The following is a 13,365-nucleotide window of genomic DNA, read 5'->3' as shown; positions in this document are numbered from 1 at the left end:
GGCAAATAACTACTTTCAGATGCACACGAATATGTCAAAGAAGGTAAGAAAAGGACACATAGTCAAGGGTCTCAAAGATCTGTCTTTAATTAAACTACTCTGTAAGAAATTTCTTTTTTAGGAAATATTTTTATTAATTCTTTGAGATTTCATATTTTGACCATATTCACCTCTCAACTCCTCCCAGGTCCACTCTCATTTCCTACCCACCCAACTACGTGTCCTCTCTTTTTGAAACTCATGGAGTTGAATATATATACCCAGCTCTATATAGGCTGGGTATATATATGGCCATACACTAAAGTGTAGTCCTTAAAGAAGACACATTCCCTCTCCTAGCAGCTAGCAGCTACCAGTAGTTCCTAACCAGGTGTGGTACTTTGTACCTACATCCCTACCTCCTTGCTGGTATTTCATCTGGCTTGAGCTTGTACAGGTCTTGTGCACACTGTTACAAACCTGTGAGTTTATCTGTATAACTGCCAATCACAGGTGGCTTAAATAGGCTCTAGGTCCTCAAGGAAAACCTGTTGCTAGTATTCAATAAATGTACATAGAATTGAACTGACTCCTAATGACTCATCATTACCATAGATTGGTGCATCCCTTACCCTGCATCCCTCCTCAGAGACACTTCCTTCTGCAGCAGGTAATGATTAACAAAAATCTACAACCAGTTAAGAATGCTTAGGCCTAAACAGTACACGCATACCATATCCCCTCCTTCCAGGCTTAAAAATTATCTTGGAAGAAAGGGCAGAAAAAAATTTAAGAGCCTGAGGTGGTAGATGACCACAGAACAATGTTTTCTGTTAAGCATTTCTTAAGGACATTTTCTGGTGTGCATGAGCATAGACTATTGAGGCCATTAAAGCATTCTTCTCTCAAAGGAGCATCAACAGCAAGGAAATGCCCTAACAAGCTTGGAATAAATCAATGTGGCTCACTTGAAAACAAAGTTATGAAACCTCAAAATATCACCTCCCTGCAGACTAAAACCTGACAAAAGTTTATTGATGGCCAAAAAGCAGATTTGAATACGCAGAGAAATATAATGATTTCCAAGAAGGCACACTCAGTACTGGAAAATTTTCAGTTTTCATCAAATTAAGTTAGTATATAATATGATTCTATAAAGCTTCAAGAAGTATTTCTAAAGTTTATCTAGAACAAATATTGTGCACAGAACAATAGCCCAAATGTCTTTAATAAACATATCATGTATAATTTGTCCTTTGAAGCAACAAATGTAGCAGACCTAAAATAATGTAAATAGTGGGGTGCTATTCTAAAATTGTACAGAAAGACTGAATGAAACAGGTAACCCAACAGACTCAATTATGCCAAGTTTAGTCAATGTCAAATGTCATATTCAAAGTTATCATATTGAAAACAAACAGCGAATCAATGGTTCTTCGAAAAATTGGTATGTTTTAGATAAATGCCACTTGGATTTTTATCTAGCACTCTTTATCACCCATTGTGAAAAACCTTATATGTATTGTGAGATACTTACAGAAATGCTACAAGAAAAGGGTCCTTATTTTTAAAAGAAAGTAGTTGGCTTTTAAAAGTAAAGATAGTTCAAGCATTTAAAAGAAAAGCATGAGTTTTACTAATGGAAGCTTTAATGGTGTATGCATCAGCAACAATGAAAAATTGCTGGTTAAAGGAAAATTGCAGAAGCATCAGTTTCTCCAAGATGTATGGGAATAAGTCCTATAACAATAAATATACACTGAAGGCATAAAACGAGAAAATCCATGAACTGGGGTGAGGTTTGTCTTTACTCTCCCATTGCCGTTATGTTTTGAACTTGTCACTACTTGTAGTTTTTCAAGAGAATGTTTGGGGAAGTGCTTTGAGACATTGCAACTGGGAAGCAAATGGCATGGGGAGGGAGGGCAAAGCCTTAAAAACACAAGAGGTAGAAGAAGCCAAAGTAAATCAATGGAATACATCAGACTAAAAACATCAGACTATGGGAATAATCATCATAACGAAGAGCCAATTTACAGCATCTGAGGAGTGTCCTTCTGACCAGGAGTTCACATTCAGAATACTTCCATATGCAAATCACTAAGTAAAAAAAGAAACAGGCATTTTTCAGAAGACAGGCAATGAGCCAGTGGGTCCATGGGGAAGGGCTCAGCATAACCCATCATGCTGGCAATGCAAACTAAACCCGCAATAGAACATCACCTCGCTCCACTGAGAATGGCTATTCAAATAAAGGGCCCCGGAAGAGATGTGACATGAAAGTGGAAGGAGGGATTATTTGAGGGAGTGGGGGCAGGAGAAGGCTAGCAGAGTATGGTCAGGAACAGGAGAGAGCGGTGGGGAAAGAGACTGATTAGAACAAAGTATAGTGGGAAAAAGATTCACTATTAGAGAAATGTTAATCAGAACAGGGCAGAACTTCCTCAAAAGAGTAAAAGAATAACTATATAATCTAATAGTCCCACTATCTGACATATATCCAAAGGAAATAAAAACAACTCATCAAAGAGATATTTGCTTGTACTTTGACCCCAGAAATGGAGTTAGCATAAGCATGTATTAGCTGATAAACAGACATAAACACAGGGGGGTGGTTACTATTCAACCAGAAAATGAACATGATATTGTCATTTCCAACAATATTGAAGAAACTGAAGATTAAGAAATTGACTGAATAAACCACACAGAGAACAAAAAGAAGTATGTGTTTTCAGTCATATGCTGAGAATTAAAAAGCAGATGTCATAGGAGTTGAGAGTAGAATGGTGGCCAGCAGAGGCCAGGAGAGCTGCAGGTAGAGTGGTTGGTGAACAGGTACTGAGTTATGGACAGGGAAGGCAGCTTCTGATGAGCTATGGCACAGCATGGTAAGCAGAGATAACGGGGGCACTTTTATTTTGAAAATATAAATGAAAAGATTTTGAATGTTTCATGAAGACATGACCAATGATTGAGGATATCTGCATGCTTAATCCTAAACAGCACACAATGTATACCTGTATCAAGAACTGTACCCCATAAGTGTAATATTTTTATTACAAAAATATAAATTTAATTTTTAAAATACCCAATAAAAATAAAGATGTATCAAAAGTATGTCAGTATCACCATAATTTTTAGTGACAAGTACAGTGTTCTAAAATTTATTCATGCAATCAAATCAATTCTCGAAGCAGAAGAATCTAATTAAGCAGAGGTAACCATCCTTGAGAACAAACATCTACACAAGAGTGCAGTTGATTTTCTAATCATTCCATCTTCTGAAAGAACACTTGTTACTTGTGTTTAAAAGCAGAACAGGGTCTGGTTTTGTTTTTTATCTTTGAGACAGATTCTCACTGTACAGCCTTGGCTGGCCTGGAGCTCAAAGACATCTGCTTGTTTCTGCTTCCCAGGGTAGTGATATTAAAAATATGCTCAACCTAAAGATTGAGGGAATGGCCAAACAATGACTGGCCCAACTTGAGCCCCACCCCATGGGAGAGAGACAACCCTGACATTATTAATAAAACTCTGCCACGCTTGCAGACAGGAGCCTAGCATTAACTGTCGTCTAAGAGGCTTCATCCAGCAGCTGATGGAAACAGATAGAGAGACCCACAGCCTACAATAGACAGAGCTTGGGAAGTCTTGTAGAAGACTGGGGGGAAGGATTGTAGGACCTGGAGGGATCAAGGACACCACAAGAAGACCAACCGAGTAAACTAACCTGGGCCATGGTGGTCTCACAGAGACTGAACCAGTAGTCAAAGAGTATGTATGGGCTGGACCTAGGTCTGCTACACATATGTAGCAGGTGTGCAGCTTGGTCTTCATATGTGTCTCCTAACAACTGGAAGGGGGGCTGTCTCTGACTCTGTTGTCTGTCTCTGGATCTCTTTCCCCCAGTTGGGATGTTTTGTCTGTCCTCAGTGTGGGAGGAGGATGTGTTTAGCCCTGCTGTGACTTGATGTGCCAGGATGAGTTGGTACCCATGGGGCAGGCCTCCCCTTCTCTGAGGAGAATGGGAGAGGGAATGGGGCAAGGGTTTGAGGGCGGGAATGGGAGAAAAGGAGGCAGGGGGGATGTAATCAGGCTGCAAAGTGAATAAATAAGTAAATGAAAAAATATGCTCAAAAATCCAGTCAGTGAGAGGACTCCATCTGGCAAGGCACTTGTCTCACAGGACTGGCAACCTGAATTTGAAGCAAGAATGCATGCAATGCGGTGTAAGAAAACTCACTCACCGAAATTGTCCTCTGATTCTATGCATGTACCATAGCACATATGCCTTCCCAATATACACACAATATACATCAACATCAGTCATCATCATCACCACAAATAATTTTAAATAATCTTAAAAGTTATCCAAAAGGTGATGAGTCCCATTTTTCAGTTCTAGAGTCTCAACAAATTAAATACTGGAGTGTAAGCTGTAGCTCAAGGATCAAGTCAGATCTGTTGCTTCATAGTTGTTCTGTGGTTGTTTAAATAAAACTTTCTGTATTTAGGCTAAAATAGCATGGTTTAATAGTGGCATCTGAGAGCAGATGGCCCACAGAGTCTGAGCCTACCTGGGAAATTTGCTGTTCAAGACCAGCCTGTAATACTGAGATCTTATATGTGGTTATGACCACATTGAAAGCAAGTGTCTAGTTATACTGTTTTAATTGTCTGAAACAAATGAGGGAAGAGGAAAGTGGCTGAATGTATAGGTGATGAGTTTGTTTGAGTCTATAAAAATAAAATGTTAATATATTGAGCTATGTGAGTGATTCAAAATTTTTCAATAGTTTGGAAAGAGACAGGTGAAAGGCCGAGTCTTCCTAGATTGAGGAGAAGCAAAAGAAGTCCCCACCGCTGGGTGTTCTTGGATGCCAGGAACATCTGGATGTTGTTAGCCATTCCAATGCAGCAAGGTGGCTTTATCTTCCACAGTAATGTTGTCAGCAAATGACACTGTGTGGTGTGTCTGACTTTATTTACATTTCTCTTTAATATTCTCTTTGTTCTGTCATTGTTCTGGATAGCGTATTGCATGTATTCAGTTATTCTCTTAAGGGAGGCTCAGAGCCCTTGACTTTCCTAGACCCACCTCTGGCACAGCCCATTTGGACTATGATAAACCTGGATTAAATGTGAAGAGAAAGGCTTTCTCCTTCCATCTGGGTTTCAGTGAGTATCTAAAACAGTGTCTTAACCTGGTAGCCAGTGCATATGTCACAAAGCTGAGGCTACAAGCTGCAACTCTAAGAAATCCCCTTGAGTGTTACAAGGTAAGACAAATATCAACAAAAGACAAACATATGTTACAAAATGGACTAAAGGTAACAACAAATGACTCAGCATTAAGCAGTTACTTAAACAGAACAAGCAGAGAAAAGATTAGCAACAAGTAAGTGACTTCGACAATCAGACATAGCAGGCACCTTAGACTCCTCCATACCACCAAGCAGAAAACAGCATCTGCTCAAGTACATTCTTAAGGACAAAGCAAATAGCCCTCTGAATAAGCTAAGAAGTTAAGACAAACAAAATACACAATAGTATAAAGAAATAAGAATTTATCAGTCTGGTGGACCAATGTGGTACATACCTGTATTCTCAGTACTCAGGAGGCTGAGTCAGGAGGATTACTCTGAATTCTAGGACAGATTGGGGTCCAAAGCAAGCCCTCATCTCAAAATTAATACAAACAGTTTGAGAAATAACACAAATACGTTAACTTTCAAAGAGGCATTCTTAAATAACCATTTGGTCAGAGTCAGACATTTCAAAGAAATAGTTCGAGACCAATGGAAAGAAAACGCAGATTACCAAAACATGTACAGTCATATAAAACATGCTGAGTGGAAATTCCTCTCTGTAAATTCAGTAGGGAGAGATTACGAATTGATAGTCCAACTCCCAACCTTAAGACACTAGAAAAAGGAAGAACAATCTAAGTGCAAATCTAGAAAACGATGTAGAGTGACACCAAAATCTAACAAGGAACATAAAAGCAAATGAAGAAAACTTTCAGTTAGTTAGGACCAAAATCCACAATCTCATAAGCAAACTTCCAGAGAAAAAAACTGAAATAAGAGAAGATTAAAGGATTAGAAATGCACAGGAAGATGCCACTAGGATTGAACACAAGAGTGGCTATAAGGAAATGCCACATATTTGTAAATAAGTTGACTACCCTAATGAAATGGACAAATTCCTGGAAGTGGCACTACAAAAACTGATTCAAGAAGGCAGGGAGCCAAGGGGGTCTTTAACAAGGAAAGTAATCAAGTTAGTAATCACAACGGCTCCAGTCTGGATAATCCAAGGATACAATGGCCTCTTTTGAATTATTATTTTATTAATTTAAAGAATTAGCACCGAGCTCTCCTCAAACTCTTACAATACATGAACTCATTCTATAAAGCCAATACTATCCTACTGTGAAAGTCAAGCAACATCTGAATAAGAAAAGAAATACTGATGAATATTCATGAAGAATATAGATCCAAAACCTTCAGTAAACAAACCAATACCAGCAATACTTAAAAAGGATTGTACAAAGCAGCCGACTGCAATTGACCCCAAGAATGCAAGGTTGGTTCAATACACAAGATCTATCAGTGTGATATACTGTTTTGCAAAACCACAGTTTTCCATCAGCATATGCAGAGAAAACATTCTGCAAATTTCCTACAAACTTAATGGAAAGAAATACCCGACAGCCAAGCATAGAAAACAATACCCTCTATTGAAAGACATATGCCCATGCATACCTGTAGAAAACAGGATAATTAACCCTGAAAGATGAAAAACCTTCCCTTCTATCAATACTGGCTTACAGGATCTGGCCAGGGCAACAAGAGTCCTAAGTAAGAGCACCTACAGTGGACAGCAAGAGGTCCAAATACTTCTACTTAGAGGTAGCATTACCTAATAAAGAGGAAAACTCTAAAGATAGGCAAAATGGAAGACTCCACATGACAGTTGCAAAACACATGTCTTTAGAATGTACAAATGGAGTGCTGACCTAGATGGACCATGGTGTTAGTCCAGAAGCAAATCATAAATACATCTGGCAAATCCCTAGATTGAATGTAAAGAACAGAATTCTAAATAATCAGAACTCAAAAGGAATTCACAAGGAAAGTTAGAAAGTCTTTAGTTCTATGTAAAAATGATGTCACAAATTTCAATATCCAGGGATGTCATTAATCCCAAAGAGTTTATAGAGCATGAATAGCCCAAGTATCTGACCTATAAAAATCAAAGTCTTTGAGCTCAGATTCTGACTCAGGAAACTAGACATGAAAAAAAAATCAAATCCAAAGGAGTCAAGAAGAGGAACTAGGGGTAAAGCCTACAAGTTGGATTAATTGAAGAAAGATATGTATAGAGATAATTAATTAAAATCTAAGTGTGACTTTTTTTAATTTATTTTATTTTTCATCAATTACACTTTATTCATTCTGCATCCCCCCATAAGCCCCTCCCTCCTCCCCTCCCAATCCTACCCTCTCTCCTCCCTCTGCATGCATGCCACTCCCCAAGTCCACTGATAGGGGAGGTTCTCCTCTCCTTTCTGATCTTAGTCTATCAGTTCACATCAAAAGTGGCTGCATTGTCCTCTACTATGGCCTGGTAAGGCTGCTCCCCCCAAGGGGGAGGTGATCAAAGAGCAGGCCAATCAGATTATGTCAGAGGCAGTCCCTCTTCACATTACTATGTAACCCAATTGGACTCTGAACTGCCCTGGGCTACATCTGTGCAGGGGTTCTGGGTTATCTCTATGAATAGTCCTTGGTTGGAGTATGAGTCTCTGGGAAGTTTACTGTGTTCAAATTTTCTTGTTCTGTTGCTCTCCTTGTGGAGACCCTGTCCTCTCCAGCTCTTACTATTTCCCAGTTCTTACCTAAAATTCCATTCACTCTGCCCAACAGTTGCCCATCAGACTCAGCATCTGCTTTGATAGTCTGTAGGGCAGAGGCTTTCAGAGGCCCTCTGTGGTAGGTTCCTAGGTTGTTTCCTGTTTTCTTCTTCTTCTGATGTCCATCCTCTTTGCCTTTCTGGATGGGGATTGGACATTTTAGTTAGGGTCCTCTCGCTTGCTTAGTTTCTTAAGATGCACAGGTTTTAGTGGGTTTGTCCTATGTTGTATGTCTATATGAGTGAATATATACCATGTGCGTCTTTTTGCTTCTGGGACAACTCACTCAGGATGATCCTTTCCAGGTCCCACCATTTACCTGCAAATTTCATGATTTCCTTATTTTTCATTGCTGAGTAATATTCCATTGTGTAGATGTACCACAATTTCTGCATCCATTCTTCAGTTGAGGAGCATCTGGATTGTTTCCAGCTTCTGGCTATTACAAATAAAGCTGCTACAAACATGGTTGAGCAAATGTCCTTTTTGTGTACTTGAGCCTCTTTTGGATATATGCCCAGGAGTGGTATGGCTGGATCTTGAGGAAGCGCTATTCCTAGTTGTCTGAGAAAAAGCCAGATTGATTTCCAGAGGGGTTGTACAAGTTTACATTGCCACCAGCAGTGGAGAAGGGTTCCCCTTTCTCCACAACCTTTCCAGCATGTGTTGTCACTTGAGTTTTTGATCTTGGCCATTCTCATGGGTGTAAGGTGAAATCTCAGGGTTGTTTTGATTTGCATTTCCCTAATGGCTAGTGAGGTTGAGCATTTCTTTAAGTGCTTCTCTGCCATTCGGTATTCCTCTACAGAGAATTCTCTGTTTAGCTCTGTTCCCCATTTTTTAAGTGGATTACTTGGTTTGCTGCTTTTCAGCTTCTTTAATTCTTTATATATACTGGATATGAGTCCTCTATCAGATAAAGGGTTGGTGAAGATTCTTTCCCAATCTGTAGGCGGTCGCTTTGTTTTGATGACGGTGTCCTTTGCTTTGCAGAAGCTCTTCAGTTTCATGAGGTCCCATTTATTGATTGTTGCTCTTAGAGCCTGTGCTGTTGGTGTTCTGTTCAGGAAGTTTTCTTCTGTACCAATGAGTTCTAGGGTATTTCCCACTTTTTTTTCAAGCCGATTTAATGTGTCTGGTTTTATGTTGAGGTCTTTGGTCCACTTGGACTTCAGTTTTGTGCAGGGTGATAAGTATAGATCTATTTTCATTTTTCTACATGTAGACATCCAGTTGGACCAGCACCATTTGTTGAAGATGCTATCTTTTTTCCATTGAATGGTTTTGGCATCTTTGTCAAAGATCAGGTGTCCGTAAGTGTGTGGGTTTATTTCTGGGTCCTCTGTTCGGTTCCATTGATCCACCATTCTGTTTCTATGCCAGTACCATGCAGTTTTTAAAACTGTTGCTCTATAGTACACCTTAAGATCAGGGATGGAGATACCTCCAGAAGATCTTTTATTGTAGAGGATTGTTTTAGCAATTCTGGGTTTCTTGTTATTCCATATGAAGTTAAGAATTTTTCTTTCCAGGTCTGTAAAGAATTGTGTTGGTAATTTGATGGGCATTGCATTGAATCTGTAGATTGCTTTTGGTAAGATGGCCATTTTTACTGTGTTAATCTTTCCAAGCCATGAGCATGGGAGATCTTTCCATCTTCTCATATCTTCTTCTAATTCTTTCTTCAGAGATTTGAAATTTTTTTCATACAAGTCTTTGACTTCCTTGGTTAGCGTTACTCCGAGGTACCTTATGTCATTTGTGGCTATTGTGAAGGGTGTTGCTTCCCTAATTTCTTTCTCAGCCCTTTTGTCTTTTGTATACAGGAGGGCTACTGATTTTTTTTTTTGAGTTAATTTTGTATCTGGCCACTTTGCTGAAGGTGTTTATCAGCTGTAGGAGTTCCCTGGTAGAGTTTTTGGGGTCACTCACGTATACTATCATATCATCTGCAAATAGTGATAATTTGACTTCTTCCTTTCCAATTTGTATCCCCTTGATCTCCTTCAACTGTCTTATTGCTCTAGCAAGGACTTCCAGCACTATGTTGAAGAGATATGGAGAGAGTGGGCAGCCTTGTCTTGTCCCTGATTTTAGTGGGATTGCTTTAAGTTTCTCTCCGTTCAGTTTGATGTTGGCTATAGGCTTGCTGTATATTGCCTTTACTATGTTTAGATATGTGCCTTGTATCCCTGATCTCTCTAATACTTTAAACATGAATGGATGTTGGATTTTGTCAAATGCTTTTTCAGCATCTAGGGAGATTATCATGTGGTTTTTTTCTTTCAGTTTGTAATATGGTGGATCACATTGATGGATTTCCGTATATTGAACCACCCCTGAATACCTGGGATGAAGCCTACTTGGTCATAGTGGATGATATCTTTGATGTGTTCTTGGATTCGGTTTGCAAGTATTTTATTAAGTATTTTTGCATCAATGTTCATAAGGGAGATTGGCCTGAAATTCTCTTTCTTTGTTGAGTCTTTGTGAGGTTTAGGTACCAAGGTGACTGTGGCTTCATAGAATGAGTTTGGTAATGTTCCTTCTGTTTCTATTTTGTGGAATAGTTTGAAGAGAATTGGTGTTAGCTCTTCTTTGAAGGTCTGGTAGAATTCTGCGCTGAAGCCATCTGGTCCTGGGCTTTTTTTGGATGGGAGACTTTTGATGACCGCTTCTATTTCTTTGGGGGATATAGGTCTATTTATTTGATTTACCTGGTCCTGATTCAGCTTTGGTAAGTCAAATCGATCAAGAAAATTGTCCATTTCATTTAGATTTTCAAATTTTGTGGCATATAGGCTTTTGAAGTAAGTCCTAATGATTGTTTGGATTTCCTCAGTGTCTGTAGTTATATCCCCCTTTTCATTTCTGATTTTGTTGATTTGGGTGGTGTCTCTCTGCCTTTTAGTTAGCTTGGCTAAGGGTTTGTCGATCTTGTTGATTTTCTCAAAGAACCAGCTCTTGGTTTCATTGATTCTTTGAATTGTTTTATTTATTTCCAATTGATTGATTTCAGCCCTGAGTTTGATTATTTCCAGCTGTCTACTCCTTCTTGGTGTGTCTGCTTCTTGTTTTTCTAGGGTTTTTAAGTGAGCCATTAAGGTGCTTGAATGAGCTGTCTCGAATTTCTTCTTGAAGGCACTTAGTGCTGTTAACTTTCCTTTTAGCACTGCTTTCATTGTGTCCCACAAGTTTGGGTATGCTGTGTCTTCATTTTCATTGATTTCTAGAAAGACTTTAATTTCTTTCTTTATTTCTTCCCTGACCCAGCTGTCATTTAGTAACAAGTTGTTCAGTTTCCATGTGTGTGTAGGCTTTTTGCTATTTCTGTTATTGTTGAGGTCCAGCTTTATTCCATGGTGATCACACAAGATACAAAGGATTATTTTCAATCTTCTTGTATCTGTTGAGGCTTGCTTTGTGACCCACTATATGGTCAGTTTTGGAAGAGGTTCCATGAAGTGCTGAGAAGAATGTAAATTCTTTTGTGTTTGGGTGTAAAGTTCTGTAAATGTCTATTAGGTTCATTTGATTCATGACCTCTGTCAGAGACATTGCTTCTTTGTTTAATTTCTGCTTTGTTGAGAGTGGGGTGTTGAAGTCTCCCACTATTAATGTGTGGGGAACTATATGTGCTTTAAATTTTTTCAATGTTTCTTTCACAAATGTGGCTGCCCTTGTATTTGGGGCATAGATGTTCAGGATTGTGATGTCTTCCTGGTGGAATTTTCCCTTGATGAGTATGAAGTGTCCTTCCCCATCTCTTTTGATTAATTTTGGTTGAAAGTCTATTTTATCAGATATTAGAATGGCTACTCCTGCTTGCTTCTTGGGTCCGTTTGCTTGGAAAGTCGTCTTCCAACCCTTTACCCTCAGGTAATATCTATCTTTGTGTCATAGGTGTGTTTCTTGTATGCAACAGATTGCTGAGTTAGTTTACGTATCCATTCTGTTAATCTATGTCTTTTTATTGGAGAGTTGAGTCCATTGATGTTGAGAGAGATTAATGACCAGTGGCTGTTAGATCCCTTGATTTTGATATTGGCTGTGGTCATCAGGTTGTGTGCTTGGTTGCTTTTTGTTTTACTGTAGTGAGGTTATTTATTTCCTGTGTTTTCTTGAATGTAGCTAGTTTTCCTGGGTTGTATTTTCCCTTCTAGTGTCTTCTGTAATGCTGGATTTGTTTGTAGGTATTGTTGAAATTTGTTTTTGTCATTGAATATCTTGTTTTCTCCATCTATGAGGACTGAGAGTTTTGCAGGGTATAGTAGCCTGGGCTGACATCTGTGTTCTCTTAGGGTCTGCATGATATCCGTCCAGGCCCTTCTGGCTTTCATAGTCTCTGTTGAAAAGTCAGGTGTGATTCTAATGGGTTTGCCATTATATGTTACTTGGCCTTTTTCCCTTGCAGCTTTTAGTATTTTTTCTTTGTTTTGTATACTTATAGTTTTGATTATTATGTGGCGGGAGGATTTTCTTTTCTGGTCAAATTTGTTGGGTGTTCTGTAGGCCTCATGTATTCTAATTGGCCTCTCCTTTAGCTTGGGGAAATTTTCTTCAATGATTTTGTTGAAAATATTTTCTGGGCCTTGGAGAAGGGAGTCTTCTTTTTCCTCTATACCTATTATTCTTGGGTTTTGTCTTTTCATATTGTCCTGCATTTCTTGGACGGTCTGTGTCAGAAATTTTTCGGATTTAACATTTTCTTTGACAGATACATCGATTTCTTCCATTGTATCTTCTACACCTGAGATTCTTTCTTCCATTTCTTGTAGTCTGTTGGTTATGCTTGCCTCTGTAGTTCCTGTTTTCTTCCCTAGATTCTTCCTTTCCATTATTTCTTCCATTTGTGTTTTCTTTAATTTTTCCAATTCTATCTTCAGGTCTTGAGTTGTTTTGTTTACTTCCTTCACCTGTCTGATTGTACTTTCCTGTTTTTCTTTTAGTTCCTTCAACTCTGTTTCTTTTATTTCATTCAGTGCTTTAAGCATTTTCTTTCTAAAGGCCATAAAGTGTTTGGCTGCAGCTTCCTCTATTTCTTTACGGATGGCAATATTCTGTTTGAGTTTATCTTCCTCTATGTCTTTACATAGCTTATTTGTTTCCTCTGTTATCATCTTCATGAGCATAGTTGTTAGGTCATCTTCTTGGATTTCAGTTATGCTGGGGTGTCCAGGGCTACTTGCCCCTGGGTAACTGGGTTCTGGAGATGCCATATTGCTCTGTCTTTTGTTGCTTGAGCTTTTACGCTGGCCTCTACCCATTGTGCTATCTTAGGTGTTTGGGGTTATTTTCTGGTGGTTCCTGGGGTTCCTGTGGTAGAGAGAATCCCCTTTGCAGAAAGCTAGTTTTTCCTGAAGAATGTCTTCTCAGCTTTTTAGGTATAGTCCCTGGATGGCTGGTGTTTTTTCAGGAGTTGCTCACCTTAGGGATATAGACCTGAGTTGTAACTGTGGTCTTTGTTA

The sequence above is a fragment of the Meriones unguiculatus genome, chromosome 8, assembly GCF_030254825.1.
Source record: "Meriones unguiculatus strain TT.TT164.6M chromosome 8, Bangor_MerUng_6.1, whole genome shotgun sequence".
NCBI lineage: Eukaryota > Metazoa > Chordata > Mammalia > Rodentia > Muridae > Meriones > Meriones unguiculatus.
This window is presented reverse-complemented; position numbering follows the sequence as displayed.